Source organism: Hyperoodon ampullatus (assembly GCF_949752795.1).
Source record: "Hyperoodon ampullatus genome assembly, chromosome: 15".
In the NCBI taxonomy this organism is placed as follows: domain Eukaryota; kingdom Metazoa; phylum Chordata; class Mammalia; order Artiodactyla; family Ziphiidae; genus Hyperoodon; species Hyperoodon ampullatus.
The window spans coordinates 84,349,785-84,365,258 of record NC_136928.1 but is presented as its reverse complement, the minus strand read 5'-3'; positions in this window follow the sequence as shown (position 1 = coordinate 84,365,258).

Here is a 15,474-nt window from a genome sequence, read left to right as displayed (position 1 = left end):
CAAAAATAAAGCAGAATATTCTATTAAATATTTTCATAAGGAGGCAAAGCTCTTGTGAGTCTAAAAAACCTTAATATTTACATTCTTTCAGCAAGTAGGTATTGAGTACCAATCATGGACCAGAAACTGGGCAAGAGGAAGAAAACACGGAAGAGAATGAGGTGGTGCCTGTCTTCAGTGAGCCCACAATATAGTCCAGTTGGGAAGAGAGACAGTAGATTATTTTAAAGCTGATAGTTGCCTCTGATAGAGACCAGCATGGGGTGTGGTGGGAGAACCAAGAGGGGTACCTACCCTCCCCTGTAAATTTAGGAAAATCTCAGAATAAGAGAAACCTGAGCTGAGTATGAAAGGGAAAGGAGGAATTAACAAGTGAGAGAGAGAATGAACAAGTAACAAAGAACGCTGAGGTCAGTAAGATGTGTAGTATGATTTTCCTCATTTTACAGATGAGGAAATGAGACTCAGGACACACCAGACAACTGAGCAATATTTCCAAGTGTTTAAAGAACTGAGCCAAAGGATCAGAGCTGGGCTCCTGTTACTTTAGAATCATGCAGAGATTAGACAGGACACGAGTCTCCACGTGCAGGATAACGTAGAGAGGAAACCAACAGCCATCCTCCAGCAGGAGAGTCTAAAAACGTAGAGGCTCCAATAGGTGGTGCAGAAATTTTACAAAACAGTAAGAAGAGAACCTAAAGGGTCTTAGCTTTAGAAGATTTGAGAAAGACAGGAGCTCTTCTCAAATCATTGCTGGCATGTCTAAGAGAAGAGACTAGTTTTGTGTGCTCCTAAAGGAACACAACTATGGCTTTTTTTTTTTTAACATCTTTATTGGAGTATAATTGCTTTACAATGTTGTGTTAGTTTCTGCTGTATAACAAAGTGAATCAGCTATATGTATATATACATCCCCATATCCCCTCCCTTTTGCATCTCCCTCCCACCCTCCTTATCCCACCCCTCTATGTGGTCACAAAGCACGAGTTGATCTCCCTGTGCTATGAGGCTGCTTCCCACTAGCTATCTATTTTACATTTGGTAGTGTATATATGTCAGTGCCACTCTCTCACTTTGCCCCAGCTTACCCTTCCCCCTCCCCATGTCCTCAGGTCCACTCTCCACGTCTGCATCTTTATTCTTGTCCTGCCCCTAAGTTCATCAAAACCATTTTTTTTTTAGATTCCATATATATGTGTTAGCATACAGTATTTGTTTTTCTGTTTCTGACTTACTTCACTCTGTATGACAGACTCTAGGTCTATCCACCTCACTATAAATAACTCAATTTCATTTATTTTTATGGCTGAGTAATAGTCCATTGTACATATGTGCCACATCTTCTTTATCCATTCATCTGTCGATGGACACTTAGGCTGTGTCCATGTCCTGGCTATTGTAAATAGAGCTGCAATGAACATTTTGTTTGTTTTTTTTTTTTTTTTTTGCGGTACGCGGGCCTCTCACTGTTGTGGCCTCTCCCGCCGCGGAGCACAGGCTCCGGACGCGCAGGCTCAGCAGCCATGGCTCACGGGCCCAGCCGCTCCGCGGCATGTGGGATCCTCCCGGACCGGGGCACGAACCCATGTCCCCTGCATCGGCAGGCGGACTCTCAACCACTGCGCCACCAGGGAAGCCCCGCAATGAACATTTTGATACAACTCTTTTTGAATTATGGTTTTCTCAGGGCATATGTCCAGTAGTGGGATTGCTGTGTCATATGGTGGTTCTATTTGTAGTTTTTTAAGGAACCTCCATACTGTTCTCCATAGTGGCTGTACCAATTGACATTCCCACCAACAGTGCAGAAGGGTTCCATTTTCTCCACACCCTCTCCAGCATTTGTTGTTTGTAGATTTTCTGATGATGCCCATCCTGACCGGGGTGAGCATGGCCATCCTCACTGTGGTTTTGACTGGTATTTCTCTAATGATTAGTGATACAACTATGGCTTTTTGAGACACAGTTCATTCTCAGAAGAAGAAACACTTCTTCTGGGTCCCCAGCAGCAGACTCTGTATAGGTGTCTTCTTGAAGAAGTGCTCACAGGAGAACCTAGTAAGGCAGAGGGGGAAGCAAGATGGGAAAGAGGAAGAAGCCACATGAGTATGCAACCTCAGGTGAAGTGGTCCTGAGGGGAGCATGGGGGTGTCTCACCTGGAGATGGTCTAGCAGACTCCTGCACCTGCCATTCTCTGGCTAATGGCATCGGAGATGCCCTGAGCTCCCACGATCTCCAGGCAGACAAAGCGGGTAAGAGCCTCAATGAGAGCTGCTGCTGAGGGCTATTAGAGCAAATGCACAGTGTGCTGGGGCGGGGAGCACAGAACTGTAAGAAAGAATGATCCCAGGGGATTTGGACTGAGAAACAGCAGCATGGCTACAAGAACAGTCCCCACATGTGAAGGGACCCTCATCACAGAATAGAAGCTACTATCGGTGTCCCTATTTATACATGGAGAAGTTGAGAACAGAGAGCTTGAGTAACTCACTCAAGGACACACAGCTACTTATGCTAAAGCAGGCATTCAAGCAGACAGCATGACTCTAGAACTTATACCCTTAAACACTGAGCCAACTGCCTGGATAAAACATAAAAATTAAACACAATAAGGAAAGTGAAGTGTCTAGCACAACATCTAGTACATTCATTTGCCTAAAAAAAAAAAAAAGAAAAAAAGATAGCTGTTATTAGTTTTAAACAGGCAAGATTCTAGACATTTCAGGAAGAAACCTCCACATATCAAGAGTATTTAATTCATTCATTTATCCAGGTATTGGGCACCATCATCATTCGAGACCCTGCAGGCAGTGGTGTGTAAAACCAACGTTATTACTGTCTTCATGAAGCGTATATGATTTTTAAGATGATGTTCTCCCATTCAAATTCTGACATATCATGGAAGATGAAATACTGAAAAAGTTTTAAAAAGCTTAAGTTAATGAGCATTAGGGATTATGATTGATTTAAAAAGGTTGGATAAGTCTGGAAGCTCAATAATTAGATGAGGAAGGACCAGAAGACCCAGAGATGTTTAGTCAATTTAGGAATTCCTGTATCAAAGGTAAATATTAACTATGACAGTGATGATTTTAATCCAGTTTTCTTAACTACGTAATCCAAGCTCTTTCTATCATGGCAGGTTGACAGAGAGAAGATTAAGGCAAAACAAACATCAAAAGGGCTATCATGTCATGTGGAAGACTGCATTTTTGTTTGATGTTACATCAAGAGAGGTTAAAAAAAGAAAAAAATAAATATTTTAAGCTAAAGATGTTAACAGCAGATTGGATTCAGGCAAAGGCAAAAATGACCAACTGTTAATAAGGTGTTGGATGGGTTATTTGACCAGAAGACTCTCAGAGTAACTAAATCCTAAAATCATTTGTATATTCTAATAATCTTCAAGAACAGTACCTCTTTCTTCACATCTTCCCTGGTACACACACTGCATATGGCATTTCCAGATTAACAAGGGAGGGCTTTTAGAGAGGACGGTGAGGACACCTAAAGAGCATTTTGACTGAAATCTCCATTTGTCTGGAAGCCACATTACTCAATTTCTCTGGCCTCAGGTCATCCCCAAGAAGGGATGCAATTTTATTGCAGCTGGTAAGTAGTTAAGTAACAAGTGGCTGGGCTTGAAGACCTTTCATGTTATTTCTCCTCTGTTGGGACGATTAAAATTTGTAAACCTTATAATTTGCCATCTTCTAGTACTCTATCCACTGTCTCTCCTCCAAAGTTTGTCAGGGCCTATTCTCTTCTCTCTGCTTACGATGCTCTCTGGACATCTTTCTCTTGCTTAACTCTTACTCTTCTTCAAAACTCAGCTCCGGGGTTACGTCCCTAGTCCCCTGCCTTTCCCATCCCTACATCAGGTTTCAGAATCCAGGTCTCTCCCAGCACCTGGACCACTGCCATCAGAGCAGTGATCACACTGATTTACACTCTTCTGTCTGTCTCCCACACCAGCCTGTGGCACGTGCTCTGACCTCTGTGACTCCAGCCTCTAGCTCATAGTGGTACCTACAGGGGCATGTCAATGGAGTAAATGTTCACTACTTCCCTCCCCATCCAAACCTTGAGGTCAGCTCACAGGCCAGTAGCCCTCAGGGGTGTGGGATCTGTGAGTGCCTCCCAGGAATTGTCTGCTGCAGCATCTGAGTGACTAGATCCCAAGGAAGGGGTATGCTTACAAGGATGGCTCTGAGAACCCACAGAAAAAGCAGCTGTTTGAAGATGGGAACATGTTCTAAATGCTGCCATGTTAATTGGGAAGCTTTAACTCCAGCCCCGGAACTCCTCTGCATTGTAAGAAACCATTTCAGTGATTCTATTTAAAATTCACTGAGCACCTGATACACCTTAAGCAGTGCACTGAAATCTGGTCCAGCAAATGTTTTCACCCTGGACCAGAGAGAACCTCTGGTCTGGACATCCTACACTGGACAGCACAGTCTCCCAGGGGCTGGCACGTGTCACTGTTCACAGGCTTGATGCCTGTTTCTAGGAGACACCAGAGCACAGCAACATCCTATTGAATTGTTTAACTTGAACAATTTCAGAAAACAATCTTAATGGTGCATGGAGGCCCTTTCATTGTCTTGGTTCACTAGTTATAAGTAGATTTCAATATGCATTTAATCAAAATACCCAGCTGCATTCATTTAAAAATGCAGCCTGCAAATAGCATCTAAGTGGGCCTCTTACCTCCCTGCTAAGAAAATGCAGGAGAGATTTCACTAGAATTTAATTTTACAGAAAACTAAAAGCCCCTGGCATCATCTATTTGTGATGCAAATTTTAATTCTGTCTTTACTGTAACAAAGACAGTTAATAAACAAGTATATCCATGCAGAAGAGGGACAAGGCTGAAGGGAGAAGGTCAGGCAGCAGGTCCTCAGGACTCAGCCTCCCCAAAGTCTAAATTCACCGCACACCCTGCAGGCTGACTCAGAAAATCAACAATGTGGAGCACAGTTGCTCGCTCTTCGGAAACAACAAGACTTATTAGACAGAGTTTAGGTTTTTAGGGTCAGATTTACAAGCTGGATGACCTTAGAAGATTATTAACTTTTTCAAGTTTTCATCATCTTCATCTTTAAAGTACATGTAGCAAAGTCTATGGCATAGGGTTTGTTAGGGGTGGAATTTTGTCCCCTAAGCATTCATATGTTAAAATACCATTCATATGTTGACGTTTCCCAGTGCCTCAAAATGTGACCTTATTTGGAAATAGGCTCACTGAAGGTGTAACTGGATCAGATGAAGTCATAGTAGAGCAGGGTTGGCCCCTAACCCAGTGTGACTGGTGTCTTTATAAAAGTAGAAATTTGGACACACATACACCCAGGGAGAACATCATGTAAACATGAAGGCAGACATCTGGGTGATGAGTCTACAAGCCATGGACCCAAGGAGCGCCAGCTATCTCCAGTAAACTACCAGAAGCCAGGAGAAGGGCCTGGAGGAGATTCTTCCTCACAGCCTCAGAAAGAGCAAACCCTGCTAGCACCTTGACCTCCTACTCTGGTCCCAAGAACTGTGAGGAAATTCATTCATGTTGTTTAAGTTCTCAGTTTGTGATATTTTGTTATAGCAGCCCTAGTGAACTAATACAGCATTGTTCTAAAGACTGGAAAAAGAGCCCACTATGTTAACAAGGTGAGGTGGTGGGTGTGTGAATTACTTTGATCTTGGTAATCATTCTACAACATATATCAAATCATCATGCTGTATACTTTTTATACATGCAGTTATATTTGTTGATTATTCCTCAATAAAGAAAAGTCAGTCAATAAGGTGTGGGGTGGTGTCTGTAGAAGCATCAAGCACTGGGCTTGGCTCTTAGAAGGTGTCCACAGAAGTTGAGTCCTTTGTCTTTGTACTGGCCAGAGCATGGCTCAAGTGTGGGAGACAGAGAAGCTGAGGACAATTCAGCAAGTTGGGCGTCAAGACATGCACTAAATAAACAGCACACCGTTCTGCAAACGTGAAAACTTCTTATTGGTGTAGGTAGCTGGCTCCCTGAAAAAGTCCTTTTTGTTTTCTCCCATAAGAAACACTGCAGCATGTAATCTTCATCAGATCTTTGTAATTCCAGAAAGAATTTCTTGAAAGTTGCTTTTAGTTGGGCGAATGTGAGGTGTGCACATTGCCCGTGCTAGGCTGTTAGGAGGTCCTGTGGCTCTGGGACAGGCCTGCCCCTCTCAACACCTCCTGTGTCTGCACAGCTGGTCGGCTGACAAGCGATGCAAATTCCATATGAATGAAAGTGCCTTCTGGGAGGTAAGGGACTGAGGCTCTGACCCTTTCCATTCTGTGGTTCAATAGTATTAGAACCATTTTGAAGGACCAAGAGGGCTCTGACAAAGCTTTCTAGCAGGAAGGGACATCAGGGCCCCAGAGTGTAAATCGCCAGAAGGGAAGGAGGTTTGGACAGTGAGCAGGGCTCATCACCACTTTCGAGATGAGTTGTGCTCACACACACAGGTGGTGGAGGAGGCCAGACACCCCCTGGGCCTAACCTCCCCCTTCTGACAGGCCTGCCTTGAGAAGGACAGTCGGGCTAATTGTGGACCATTGAGGATGTGGATGAGTCAGGACCCGGTCAATTACACGGACCCCATATCAATTGTAGCCCCGTGGCAGCAGCAACAGGGGCCGGAGACCAGGATCCGGCAAAGGACTGATGCCCCTTCCAGAACTGCTGCTTTATTTGCCAAAGGAAAAGGGTGATGACACAAAGCTTTGCCTTCGCCTCTGCTGGCAGCTTGCTTTTCTGCCCCTTCACCAGCGTTTTCGTGGCAACCACCAGGCACGTAGCAACTACCAGATCCTCTAGTTTCCATTCCTTCCCTCTTCTGTGCATTTTCTTCTCATCCCCAGTGAGAACTAAGCTGGTAGGGAGTTGCCTGTTTGGCAAACTGGAAATACACAGCCAAATCATTGGCAACAGGAATACCCTTTAATCCAGCAATTTTACTGCAGAGATGTTCATTAATGTTACAATTTAAAAGAGTACAAAATAGAACGGAGATAAGTTCCATGCCCAACATTAAGAAGTTGCATAAATAAGTAATGTACAGTTCACTGCAAACTTACCCTGTTGCTCAAAGAGATGCGGTAGAGCAGGGTGGACAAAGAACAGCCTAAGAGTCAAGTCTGACCCATGCCTGTGTGTGTGGCTCGTAAGATTTGAAAGTTTTTTACATTTTTTAAGTGGTTGAGAAAAATAAAAAGAAGAAGATTATTTGGTCTTGTGTGACAATGTTCATAAATGAAGTTTTTGGAAATACAGCCATGTCTGATCTTTACATCTATTCTAAGACTACTTTCATGCTACAACAACAGTGTAAAGAGTTATAACAGAGCCTACAACATTTACTGTTTGACCCATTACAGACTTCTGTGGTAGAAGAATGATCACAGGGGAAGTTCATTTTCAATGAAAAAGTAGGTACGAAAGCACGTAGGTAATACGAAGATCCATGTTTGGAAACATAGACCTTGCTGAGTTCGGGGAGGGGAATATTTGAAAAGAAACTATTGTTTAATCTCTAGATCATGAGATTATATGTTATTTTACTCAATCATCATAATTGTTAAAAGCATTACTATTTATTACTATTATTATGCTCGCTTGCAGTTTCCAAAATTTTTGTATGTGTATATTGTTTTTAATAAGATTAAAAGTTATTGTTAAAAAAGATAAGAAAGCTCTTTTCCCCACACAAGGGTTAGAGCGTTCTGTCCTTCATATTTGTTTTGAGGACCTTCTTAGACACCTGAGGAAGGTTTTGACATAAAAAAAGAGACAGCTGCGCATAACCACCTCTGTGTTTTCTTCAATTATCTGGTTACACGGTGCCATGTAGCCAAAGGACCAAATTTCTTGACAACATATGAAAGTTACCTAAATTTCCATAACATTTTAGGCAGAAAGACGTATGAGTAGCCAGTTTTAAAATATTCAGTAATAATGTTTTATAAAAGTTTCAGACCAAAAAAATGGGTCAGTCAACTGCCCAAGTGGTCATAGAATTCCATATAGACGACACACGTCTCAGCGCCCTTGAGATGCAGCTGAGCAGGACCACGTCACAGAGAACATACCGTCTCTCCAAACCCCTAGATTAATCTGAGCCCATGCTGTTCCACCAAATTAAAAATATCAGAAATGAATTCCCCTGTTAATTTGGGAAATTATTTTTTAATTGTGACCATCATAACGAGAGACCCTTTTGACAATAGTACAAGCTGAAACCACTAGAGAGATCAAACCAGACTCTTCAAGTATGATTTCAAAAAGCCTATGAAAAAGGCAGTTAACCTTATGTGTCAGGCTTCCCATCACCAGAAGGGAGTGGAAGGGCCCCGCAGAGCTGCAGCGCAGGCTGCAGAGGGAGGAGCACCTACTCCACTGTCATGGTCCTCAGTGCTCTCCCCTGGGCTGCTGGAGAAGGTGAGCTTTGACCTCATGTCCCTTGAGGCAGGTAGCGATGAATCCAGTGCAAAGGAAGTGGGGAAGCCCATGGAAGGCTAGATCTGATCTAGCCAGAGACCTCTTACTCAGTTGTTTCAGTGAAGGGGTCTTTGTTGAAATTTCAAATGCATGAATGTCATACATAGTTTTCCCTCTTTCCAGGTCGGTTAATTTTCTGCCTCTGAGATTTGGAATTCAATTAAATCAAAAGTGCATGATCATTTTGAGAAGGTGGTCATCATGCTTCCTCACTCACATGCATCTCAAAAGGGGTCACGTGGACCAGATAGGGTGAGGCGGGGCACCGCTAAGGATAAGGCTGCTTTCAGAGCTGTGTCTGAGAGTCACCTGCAAGTGGAAAAGAAGGGACCCTGGTCTTAGCCAAAGGGGTCAGACCTCAGAGGAGCAAGGGAAGCTGCCCTCTAGCTACCCTGGAGAGGAGAAAGTGAATTACATCAGGGGGAAAACCATACCCTTGAAGACCTGTTAGGTGTTCAACTCACGTTTATCCCTGGCAGATGTATTGTTTCAGGGAAGCATGCTTTGCCTCATTAAAAAGGACATTGTTTTATAGGCATCGATGTCATGCCATTCTATACATTATGTAACACTGGTTGAAGAGATAAAGAATGTGAAGTTATTTGAGTGATGCTGGCAAGACATACAGGAATTAAATAAATAAAGCAGTGAATACCCAGGTGGCTCTCCATTCTTGCTGGAATAATTCTGATAACCACTCCCTCCACTGTTTGGAGAACCAAAGCCCTGAGAAGTAGATTTTACCACCTACTGACTTGCAACCCTGAGCATGGTACTTCCCCCTCTTAAACTGAGTTTCCTGATTTGCATCCCAAGATATACCTAACTCCTATTTCATAGTTTCCTTGTGAAAACAAAATGAGAAAGAATATAGATATCAAACATTTCATACAGTACCAGGTACAGATCAATCAATGTAGTTACTTTTATTAGCACCAATTCCTACAACAATATTGCAAGATATTATTAAGTTCATTTTATAATTACAGAACAGCTTCACAAGTCGGAGTGCTGGGATTCAGATCAAGTTCTTCCAGGTGCCCAGGCCCATGTTCCTTTTAGGCCAGAGCCTCTATGACTTTAGTGGTCAAGTAATTTCCTGTTGTCTTGTTAAGAGGGAGATTCTGTCTGACTCAGCAGGACTGGGGTGCTGAGGATGGAGGGAGCCTGAGTTTTCATATTTCTAATAAGCAGCTAAAGGATGCCAATGTTGCTAGTCTGTGGAGTACACTTTGAGTAGTGATGTTCTGGAACTTTCTGCTCTCTTATCAAGTATTCTGTCTTAAAGGGCAGATGACCAGAGCAAAACTGAAAGAAGGGTGGATAAAACATTGACGTTGCTTTAAAAGAAGAAGAAAAAGAATAAGAAGGAGGGGTAAGAGAAGAAGAAACAGTCATGTCTGAAAAGAAATCAGGCTCTGGAAAAGAAGAGGAGGCCCACATCTGTCACGCCTACATGTCCAGGACCACACATGTTCATCTAGCAGCTTTCATTGCATCTGGTATTTTACATGTATGCAAGAAAACTATACTGAAATAAAAAATTCTGCCTTAGTCTTGATAAAAGAAATTTTCCTATATTGAAGTATGGGGAAGTCATTCTGGCTTATACATGTTTTAACTTGAACTTTATGCTAATCAGAACAGGCTGTCTTATGGCTTGTCAAACACGCATTGTACATCTGCTTTAATCATTAAAGAAAAGAATGCATTTAAAAATCAAAATGGAGTCACTGCATTTCAAGCATCCATAATGGAGCTGGATGGCTATTGTGGGTGTGGTTTTAGACACATTCCTGCATCCCTGAGAACCCCAAGAACTTTTCTGAACTGTGTCAGACTTAAGGACACCACAAGCTGTTCTCAAAATAACATCGGCTGGCAGCTGCCAGCTGCAACCTCATAGTCTCAGGGTCTCCCCTTGTAACTGTGCAACCATTTCAGACCCCAATCCTTGCTTAACAAGCATGCTTACTTCTTGCCAACTCCAGTTATAACTATTGACAAATTACTTATATAATTTTGTGGGTTTTGCCTTGATAACCATCCCCCATTTTGTAGTCTGGTGGAACACAATTCAAGAGCTTCTTGAATCTCTGTCTCCCGGGCTATAGTCCTCACTTTGGCTCAGATAAAACTCTTTTCTATTCCCATTATAGATTGTATATTGATTATTTCTGTTGACAGTCTCTATGTTGTAAAAGAATGAAAAAAAGTTTTCTCCTTTGTCCCCATGTCTCCAACACCCCGATTTCCAGAAGAATAACCAAATTTATGGGTTATAAAGTCACTGGTCCAGAGCATGATGGCAAGCTAGCACTTTAAGAACTAAATTATTCTCCAAGCCCTGCTCTCAGGCATAGACTTTGCCATCGGACAAGTGGGGGTTCACATCCAAGCTCTGCTAACACTCAGATTCCTCCATTTGGAAATAGAAATAATTTTATTCATCAAATTTGCTGAAGACCGAAATGAGTTACTATGTATAAAGCGTGTAGAGCAGATCCTGGCATGAAATAAGCTCTCAACACTTTGAGTCTCCTGTTAGCACTAACGTGAAGAGAGCAGTGGTCTTTGTACTGTCCTTGGTGATGAAGAAAATTCCTCACCTTTTATTAAGTGCTTACAATGTGCCAGGGGCTGGACCATGTGCTTCACATGTATCCTCCCCTACTCCTGAGATAGGTTCTATCATTCTTTCACTGATGCTGTTTTACAGATGAGGAAACTGAGGCACAGAGGGGTTAATTCATTTGTTCAAGTCGCAGGGCTATCAGGTGGTGCAGCTGGTGTTTGAACAGGTGACCTGACTTCAGAGCCTGCCTCTTGTCTGCTCTGCTGGGCTATTTGGTGGCAGTGGTGGTTCCTGCTGCTGTTACGAGTTAGAGGAAGCTCCCTGGGCTGGTAAAATTCTCGAAAAGCCAATTATTTTTAAACTGCTGGTAGAGGTGATCAGAGCAGTTCATAAAAAGGTGACGTTTATCAGTACAGTCACCCTGAGAACACACAGAGGGACGGATCGGTGCCCTGGGACCAGTCCGTTAATGACTCTCCTTTGTGCAGTATGCTGATTTGCAACTCCGTCCCCACTGCTGTCAAAACTGATTAAGCCAAACACATGTTCAGTAATGCCTTTCAAAGACTCCTGTAATTGACTGTATGAGGAGAGTTATACATAAGCAACTGGATTAACAAATCTACCCACCCCTTTCAAACAAAGAGCCTTAGAAGGAAATGAGCTAATTCTGCATATGCTGTCCAGACAAGGAACAGGGTGTGAACCAAGATGTCTCTTCATTACAAGGAAAAATGGCACTTTCCCTGGAGGTCACAGAACTGAGAAAGAGGAAGAGATCAACGGGGTCCTGCAGCCAACTCCTTCTGTTCTCAGCTACCAGAGTGAGGAGATGAACTGAAAATCAAATAACACTTATGCCTCACTGTGGCCCCTGAACCAAGCACAGTCATAAACACATGTTATGTGATCACCAGGTGTTGAAATGAACAGGTGAAAATAGAAATGACAGCCATCATTTAAGGAGCAGCAACTATGTGTTGGTCATTGGTTGGGTTCTCTCCCATCATTTTTTTTTATTTTTAAATCTCAGAAATATCCTGCAAAATTATTGCTCAGTTTGTCAGAAGGCAACCAAGGTTCAGAACATTGACTAAATGGACCAAGAATACAAGCAAATGAGGGTCAAAGTGTGCCTGGGGCCAAGGGCACCATGTTCTTTCCACTCTGCTGCTTTCTCACTGGCCCTCAAACTCAGGATGCTGCCGGCAGCACAGGGTGGTGGGACTTCAAGATGAACCTCCAGCATCAGGGCAGGGGCTAGGCAGCTGGATATAGGACCGTAAGGAGGAGAGAAAATACAGGGCACAGAAGAATGCCATTCCTTCCAAAGATGTGTGTTTCAAATCCATTCAGGCCAAACAAGCCCGATCTTCATCCTCATGGATATGGCCTGTGAGCCATCAGAGACCCAAGAATATTGCACCCTGCCAGCTCCCCACGATGACATGTTCATATATTGTGTCTGCAAAGATTTGCTTGAAACACTTCCATCAGTGAGCTGGATTTTCTCTAGTTGTTGTCAGCAGCATTTCAAAGGTTTACCCACGACAAAATGACTTTTACTTCACTTACATATTGGGGAAAGCTGTGATTCTCAACCTCCTAATTCCTTTACCAAGTCCCTAGAGACCAGCCTTTAAGCTACAGAACAAAGCTTTCCATTTTTCTGTCTTACAGAGTGAGATCTGTCCTCAACATATCTTCAAAAGGTTAATTCCATGGAAATTGATATGTTTCAGCCGGCCAATGATATATCATATCTTGGAAAGAGAACAGGATAATCGATGTACAATAGCTTCTGAGAATCTGGGTGTTGAAAGGATAATCAACTCACCCAGCTATCACATAAAGCTGTTACATAGAATTAAAACTGGGTTGTAGAACTTTAGAGAGAAAAAGGCCCTTAGAAGTGATCTAGTCCAATCATCATATTTTTGCAGGCAAGGAAAAATTGAGATTTTATATCAGAGAGATCAGTCCATAAATCTCTGATCTACCATATTCCTGTGTGACTTTGGACAAAACGCTTACCCTACTTTTTTTTTTTAATAAATATGGATAGGATAACACTCTTTTTTTTTTTTTTTTTTTTGGCTGCGTTGGGTCGTCGTTTTTGCACGCGGGCTTTTCTCTAGTTGCGTCGAGCGGGGGCTACTCTTGGTTGTTGTTCATGGGCTTCTCATTGCGGTGGCTTCTCTTATTGCAGAGCACGGGCTCTAGGTGCACGGGCTTCAGTGGTTGTGGCATGCGGGCTCAGTAGTTGTGGCTCATGGGCGCTAGAACGCAGGCTCAGTAGTTGTGGCACACAGGCTTAGTTGCTCCTCAGTTCACGGGATCTTCCTGGACCAGGGCTCAAACCCATGTCCCCTGAACTGACAGGCGGATTCTTAACCACTGGGCCACCAGGGAAGTTCCCTTACCCTATTTATACACCATTCTCCTCAATTGGCTAATGGAGGTAAATACTATCACCCCAGGGGATTGAGTGAGCACTATGGGTCTCATTTCTGATGTGCCTACATCTGCATACCCAGCACCCAACTCAGCACCTGATACACACTAGTGGTTAATACATACATGTGAGTGCATGATAGACATGAAAGCCTGGCCAGCACATAGCATGTGTTAAGTTGTAAATGATTCCTCTGAGGTTGCAAAATAAGTCATTGACTTGAGATCAGAATCTGAAGCTGATTCCTGCTCCAGTGCTCTGTGCCTGGTGAGCTAAGAATGGAGGAAAAAGTACTCAGGAACAGGTCAGGGCTATACAGCTGGAGGAGATTAGGCTTTCCTTTGCCTGGGGTAACCTTGAACTATGACTTTTTCTCTCATTTATTCTGAAATGAGAGAAACACTCAAGTCCGACCTTTCCCTGCCACAGCTCCACCCATACTGGGGGGAGTCCTGCTGGCAGAGCTGACCCGCTCTGGCTAATTCAGCCCAGGTGCCCACCGCCAGGGGTCAAGGTCTACCTGTCCAGAATCAAAGCCCAACTCATAAGCAAAAATGAGCTCCTCAAAGGTAAATAAGAAGGGGGACACTTACTGAGAATTCTACGAGGACAAGTCTATCCTTTTCCAGTCGCATTTCAATCTTCTGGTGACAAATAGTGCCGTACACGTCATGCACATGCTCGGTCACTGCAGAGCTCTGACGCTGGCTTGACTTTCAAGGCCCTGTATGCTCTGGGTCTCGGCGGCTGCACTAAACCATCTCCCACATCCTACCACCCATGAGACATGCCCAGAGGCTCCTCATCTCAGGGCCTGCGAGCTATCAGCCCTCAGATTCCTGTAGTGGCCCCTTCCTCTGTCCTCCCACAAGACTAGGTTTGCTCCTGGACCTCTCACGTATCCCCATCTGTATTCAATTAGAATTCTCCCCACGTGCCTTAGAGTCCCCCCACCCTTTCCCCAAATCACGGCCACATGTAAGGTTTGTGGTCTGCACAGTGCCCTGATCAAGGGCAGAGCTGCAGAGGTTTATGCTGGATACATGCTTCTCTCCACCATCCCTCAGCATGTCTTTTTTTTCTAAACTCACAAGCCCTAGTCCAGCCATAGAAATATCTTTCTATGGACACCTTTCTTTAAACTTTCTCCTTCACTCACCACTTTACCTAATTAATTTGTCCTCAGGCAGAACCATAAAAACAAGATGGGGGTAGAGGTCCCTGCCCCTAACCCCACCATACACACAAACACAAACACACACACAGACACACATTAACCCTGGGTATGCTCTGAAATTTCAATCTTCCTAGCTGGCTGGTCTGAAGTTTGTGGGAAAACCACAAAATCCAGTAGTTTACGGTTGAATCCAAACTTTGTCCCTCTGCATGGATTGGTCAAATAATAAATATATCATCAAAACAGAGATATTTTTGTGAGTGAAAGGGGCACTATAATATTAATAGGACAATAGGTATAAACTGTTGCCTTGCTAGAAAAACAGAATGCAGTCACATGAACTAGTCTGGTATAGGGAATCTGAGGTAAGTTTTCCAAGAATTTATAAGCAGAAAATGCTAAGGAAAATGGTGGGAAACGAGAGTGTAAGGGGACACACCAAACCCAAAGGCCCTGCTCCAGTGCAGGTGGGAGGTGTGGACTGCTCAGAACATCCTTTAATTCCCACCGCATTAGAGCAACCCATGTTCATGTTTCAGGAACATGGTCTCCTATTTGGCCTATGGCCTATGGCTGTGCCTTTTCACATCTGTCCCTGTTCTCTGAGTACTTCCTCACTTTCTGGAACAAAGAATTTTGGAAAGATGGTAGGTACATCATTTCTCTTGTTCTTACACAGTGCTGAAGTGGAGTTGAATGCAGGCTAACTAGATTTTTTTAGAATTTATCCATGAGA